This window comes from Rhinatrema bivittatum, chromosome 7, assembly GCF_901001135.1.
Source record: "Rhinatrema bivittatum chromosome 7, aRhiBiv1.1, whole genome shotgun sequence".
Lineage (NCBI taxonomy): Eukaryota > Metazoa > Chordata > Amphibia > Gymnophiona > Rhinatrematidae > Rhinatrema > Rhinatrema bivittatum.
In genome coordinates, this window is record NC_042621.1 from 2,064,367 (window position 1) to 2,071,042 (window position 6,676).

Consider the following 6,676-nt stretch of genomic DNA (forward strand, 5'->3'; position numbering starts at 1 on the left):
TGAAAGTGTTCACCCATGTCTTGGGGGGGACTGTGATGCTGTGGCAGGCAGGCGCCCTAATTTATTTACTTGCAGACTGTGACGGAGAATGTGAGTGCAGTTTCTGTGCAAAACTGTAACCTTGGACTGTGAAATAAAATGGAAGAATTTGTTGTCAAAAAAAAAAAAGTGTTGGTGAAATTATTTGCACTAAAGTGCTCCCACATGACCTCTAGGTGAAACCTTTGATTCATGTTTTGCACGCTGCGTAAGGATGGGGGTATTTCTTAGCGAGGCATGGCTGGGGGCTAGTAGCCTACCTGGAAGATTAACAAGGGAATTCCTACTGTAGAAATCCCCAAGAAACTCTCATCTAGAACATCAGGAGGTCCTGATCAAGGACCTTGGAAATTCCTCTTCTAGAACTTCTTGCTGTAGGAAACCTGCGCTCTGCTGGTTGCCACTTGGAAGGCAGATCCCAGCTCTAACCTTTCTTGGTACAATGGGGCGGGGGATTGTTTAATGGTAAATTCGTGTTTTCTTTACATTTTATACACAGACATTTGTGTGTCACAGAGCCACTTCAGGTATTTGCAAACATTAACCAACATTTCCACTCCAAACATTCACACTCAGATAGAAATGCCTGAACAGGAAGACATGCATGCTTTTATTTACATGTTTTGCTTTTTCATTGTAGCCTTTCATTCTGTTTATGGCAAGACAGACTGTGAATGCAGCCTCTGCCCCAGCGATAAACCTGAGTGGCTGCAGTCACAGCTTGCGTGAGACCTTGGGTGGGGATTTCATAGCCAAGGAAAGGAAAATTGGTTCTTACCTGCTAATTTTCGCTCCTGTAATACCACAGATCAGTCCAGACCAGTGGGTTATGCACTCCCACCAGCCAATGGAGTCAGAGAGCAAAGCTTCGAAGCACTGGTATCCCAAGTGTGCCACCTGCAACTCGTCAGTATTTATCGATAACTAAGCAAAGTCTAATTGACAAAAAAACCATCTAATTCCCGAAACAAGGGCGAACAGGAAAAAACTCCCTTAAGGTTCTGAAACAAACAACCCCAATACCTAAAAATCAGGTTTGAACCATGGTTCATAACAAAAACCAAAATATTATAGAATCATTCTGATAGATTCCCTATGTGCAGCAGCTAACTGTTAGGTAAATCAGTCTTTCGGCAGTAGCACCCGGGCGGGATCCTGGACTGATCTGTGGTATTACAGGAACGAAAATTAGCAGGTAAGAACCAATTTTCCTTTCCTGAACATACCCAGATCAGTCCAGACCAGTGGGATGTACCAAAGCCACATTACACTGGGCGGGGACCCGAAAGACCCGCTCACAAGATGCTCTCCCCAAAAAGCGCTTGGTCCGGATCCCTAACATCCAGATGAAATTGTCATGTGAAGATATGCAGGGAAGACCAGACTGTGGCTCTACAAATCTCCTCAGGCGACAACTGACACTCTGCCCACGAAGTCGCTTGCGCTCTCGAGTGAGCTTTCAAACCAGTCAGGATGGGGCGCAACTCTTCCCGATGCAGGCCAAGCAAATTGTTTCCTTCAGCTAGTGAGCCAAGGATGTCTTAGATGCCTTTTCACCCTTCTTCGGACCTCTAAAGAGCAAAAAAGGTGATCAAATTTTCGAAAAGAGTTAGTGACCTTCAAATACCGAAGGAGAACCCGGCGGACATCTAACAGATGAAGATCTCTTCCCATAGCAGAGTCATGAGCCCAATCAGGGAATCCGGGTAACTCCACAGACTGATTAACATGAAAGGCAGACATCACTTTCGGCAAAAAGGAAGGGACCATGCGCAGAGACACCCTATCAGCCAAGATGCGAAGGAAGGGATTCTTACAGGAAAGAGCCTGCAATTCTGAAATATGCCTCGTGGAACAGATGGCCACCAAGAACACAGTCTTCAAGGTGAGGTCCTCTAAGGAAGCGTGTCCCAGAGGCTCAAAAGGGGGGTGACGAAGCGCCCTCAACACCAGATTGAGATTCCACTCCGGGCATAACTTATGAAGAGGAGGACGAAGGTGCTTCACCCCTTTCAGGAAACAGACAATGTCAGAGTGGCTGGCTGAAAGCCTGCCACCTACCCACCCTAGGAGACATCCCAGGGCCGAAACCTGAACACGCAGGGAACTATAAGCCAAATCTTTAGATAATCCCTGCTGCAAAAACCCCAAGAATTGAGGAATGGTCACAGACAACGGCCCGGAACTGAAAATGCTGACCCAGGATCTTGAATCATAGGAATCTCTGGTGAGCGCTGCGAATCGGGATGTGTAGATAAGCCTCGGTGAGGTCCAAGGAAGCGAGGAACTCTCCCTTTCGAACCGCTGCGATGACTGTTCAAAGTGTTTCCATTCGAAAATGGGACACCTTCAAGCAGCGATTCACCTTCTGTAGGTCCAGGATGGGTTGGAAAATGCCTTCCTTTTTGGGAACCACGAAGTAAATGGAGTACCATCCCCTCCCCCATTCCTCTGATGGCATGGGGACGATCGCCTTCAGGGCCAGCAATCTTTGTAGAGTGTCTTCTACTGCAGCTCACTTGTTGAGGGAAACGCATCGCGATTCCACAAAGTCCGGCATGAGAGGCTGAGAGAACTCTAAGGTGTAACCTTCTTTTACCACCTCCAACACCCAGCGATCGGAGATGATCCCTGCCCACTCCTCGTAAAATTGGGACAACCTACCCCCGATCATCCCGTCCGAGGAGTGGGCGGGCCTGATTTAATTGGGCAGGCTGCCCAGTTCAGGTTCCCTGACCCAAACCACCTCTGGCAGGACGACTGGAGCCACGAAAGGACTGTGTACGGGAAGAGGTCTGTCTGGTACTAGAGGGTGGAACACTCCTCTCTGACCTGCTTTTTTGGAAATCCCGAAAACGGGATCAAGGACGGAATGATTTCCTGTAGGGCTTTCTATCTTCCGGCAATTTATTGCCCTTGGCATCCCCCAGAGATTTAATCAGCTGATCCAAATCCTCTCCAAACAGTAGCTTCCCTCGAAAAGGCAGACTGCACAGTTGCGACTTGGAGGAAGCATCCGCTGCCCAATTGTGGAGCCATAGGAGTCACCAAGCCGCCATCTAGGAGACCATAGTCCGGGCCACCGAACGCACCAAGTCATATAAGGCATCCGCCACATATGCTACCTCCGCCTCCCGAAGAGCCGCCAGAGAAGCTGACAAAGTCCCAGAAGATGAAGGGTCCTGTGGCTTTTGAATCCAACATAAACCCGCTCTTTGCATCATGCTGGCACACACCGCCGCCCAAAGTCCTAAGGAGACCTCGAACACCCGCTTCAGATGCAGCTCCAGCTTGCGGTCCTGCACATCTCTGAGAGCAGCCGCTCCCGCCATTGGAATGGTCATCTTCTTGGTTAGCGCTGATATAGCCGCATCCACCTTAGGTATTCTGATGCGCTCTAAATATTCCTCCATTAGCAGGTAGAGTTTTTGCATCACCCGGCCGACCTTAAGCCCTGCCTCCAGGGATTCCCACTCCTGGCTGATGAGCTTTTGAATCTTCTTCAGGATGGGGAAAGCACTAGGTGAACCCCGGAGACTGTCCAGGACTGGGTTCACTCCCTCTCTGGAGGGACCTCACCCTGATCTGCAGCGGTGTCCCTCAGGGGCGGAGTGGAGTCGTTCCCCTGCTGGTCGACTGCACCCGCTAGCTCCTCCCGAGCCAAAGTTGCCCAGGACGGGATGCTCCCATCCTGGGTTCTGTGCTTCGTGAGCTTCCGAGCCAGAAATGCTTCATGCATGAGCAGCAGAAATTCCGGTGAAAATCCCCCCAGTCCCGTCTTGTCACTGCTAGAATCAGTGTATGTGTCTCTCGATTCCTCCGGGCTCGGAGTCCATGCAGTGGAAGAAAACAGGTGCTGCCACCCAGCCCTGGTGACTCCCACCAAAAACGCCGCAAAAATCAGCCCCAGGAACTCTGGGGAGCCGCGTGGGAGGTTGAAAAAGAAAAAAACAAAATGGCCACCGTGGTTAAAATGAGGCAGGGAGCCTAAAACATCCTCGGAGGTTCTTACCAGGGCTGAAACACTCTCCCCCCTCCTCTTCAGGGGTCTGCCTGGCTCTGCATCACCGGGCAGACTGATTTACCCCAGGAGCCGTGGTGAACAGGGAACTTGGAGCTGGGGTTGGTTTTTTTTGTTGTTTTTTTGTTTTTTTACAGAAACACCCTAACTTCTAGTAACAGAAAAAAAAATAAAGCCTAAGCTAAGAATAATAGAAAACAAAATCCCCAAAGGGGGTACTTCCCTGTACCGCAGAGCTTGAGGGGGAGCCTTCGGGTTGCTGAGGGAGCCAGTCTCCTGGCCATCAGGGGACCTGGAACCATATGGGCTAGCACCGCCAGGCTGTACCTGAGGAGTGGCTCAGACACTGAACCTAGCACCTCAGGGAGCAATAAAAATCCATCTCACACACAGCTGCAGGTATACACGACCACCATCTGCTGGAAATACTGATGAGCTGCAGGTAGCACACTTGGGATACCAGTGCCTCGAAGCTTTGCTCTCTGCCTCCATCTGCTGGTGGGAGTGCATAACCCACTGATCTGGCTATGTACAGGAAATGATGCTGTCCGTGGCTGCGGGTGCAAATCGTGGTAACAGTAGTCTGCCAGCAAGAGTGGTACCAAACTGATCTGACTTTTTATCGTTCATGAGTTATTTACACAGATTGCATTCCATAGGAAAATGATAAAATTTCTGTGACAAAAGAATGGAACCATATAATTCAGAATTTAGCAGGAAGTCCTCAGGGACTATACCAGCACACGCCCTTCTCTCTGACCTGGATTGAAAGCCAATATTTTCTCCTCTAGTAAGAAGCACGCACACCAGGCCTGGATCTGTCACTAGGCCTGTGCCTAAGGTAGCAAACCTCTGTGGGCAGAGGGCTGGCGGAAGACTTGCCACCTTCCAGCTGTGCTGAATCTCACTCAGTACAGAACAGCTCCCAGCCCAGGGGTTTGGAGCAGACAGCACAGGGAGAGCATATTGGAGAGGTTGGGAGGTGCTGAGGAACCTGTGAGAAGGGAAGGGGCAGAGTTTATGGGTGCCAGCTGTGTCTATGTGCTAGATTGGGTGGGAGGTTTGAGAGGGGAAACACGTGGGGGAGGGAACACGCCCCCTCCTCCTATTCTCATCAATGCAATCCACATCCTCTCTTCCTTGACTCTGAATTTTTACGCCATATCTTGGCTTCCTTCCTACCTCTCCCTTCTCCCCACATCTTAGAAACCATTCTCCCAACTCCTTAATCCTAAAATGTCCTACTCTCCCTCCTCTTCCCCCTTCCTAGATTCCCAATCTCCTTCCCCATCCTGTCCTCTTTCCTTCTTTCCCCTATCTCCAGTAATTCTCACCTTCTGTCCTCCTCTCCCCATCCTTGAGATCTCATCTCTCTACTGATTGAGGTCTTTTCCTCACTCAATGAAATTAAATATACAAGCAAGGCTGGAAAGTTACTTCATTTTTGTAATGTAATATAAAAGATGGAAATGTGCTTCAGAATTTCCTTATGCCACAAAATCTGCTCCTGAGCTGCCACAGAAAACTTGAGGTCTTTGCCTTAGACCACTGCTCTCTGTTGTCTGACCATTTGAGGAGGGGGTGAGGGAGAGGCAACAGCACCTAGGGGTGGCAAAACTCTAAATCCATCGCTGCCCCTACTCACTGACCCTTCCCTCTGCCTCCAGGAGATGCCCACAACAAGCTGTGGTTGGATTACTAGTGGTCCCTGTGCAGGTTTTACTGGAATGGACCACGAGCTACATAAACCTGAATTATCACATCAGGAAGGAGAATGGGGGTTCAGGGATTAGAGCTTTGAGGTTAGGGCAAGAACACTTCTGAGGGGCAGCTTCAAATCCCCTCCCCCGCCGACTCTGTGACCTTGGCTCAGGCACTTTGAGCCTGTGTCCTCAAGGTCTTTTCCCGCTGACAGAGGATGAGAGAAAATCCTTAGAGAATCAGCCACAGTGCTGCTTTCTGATTTCAAGTCTGTCTCATTTTATCTCCGTGTACCTCCGTTTCTGCAAAAGCAATTAGACAATAAACTTATTTCTTCTCTCTCTCCCCTCTGTGTTAGGTCAGCTGCCAGAGTTCCCTCACTAGAGGTGGCTGCATGCATATTTAGGGCATGTTCACTTGTGACACACATTAGGATTTTGTTTGGATTAAAGAAACCCTATAGTTAGGGAAAGTAACACCATGGAACAACTCCCCTATGAGGAAAGACTAAAGAGGTTAGGACTTTTCAGCTTGGAGAAGAGACGACTGAGGGGGGATATGATAGAGGTGTTTAAAATCAAGAGAGGTCTTTAAAATCATGAGAGATCTAGAACGGGTAGATGTGAATCGGTTATTTAGTCTTTCAGATAGTAGAAAGACTAGGGGGCACTCCATGAAGTTAGCATGGGGCACATTTAAAACTAATCGGAGAAAGTTCTTTTTTACTCAACGCACAATTAAACTCTGGAATTTGTTGCCAGAGGATGTGGTTAGTGCAGTTAGTGTAGCTGTGTTTAAAAAAGGATTGGATAAGTTCTTGGAGGAGAAGTCCATTACCTGCTATTAAGTTCACTTGGGGAGTGGCCGCTGCCATTGGCGATGGTTACATGGAATGGACTTAGTTTTTGGGTACTT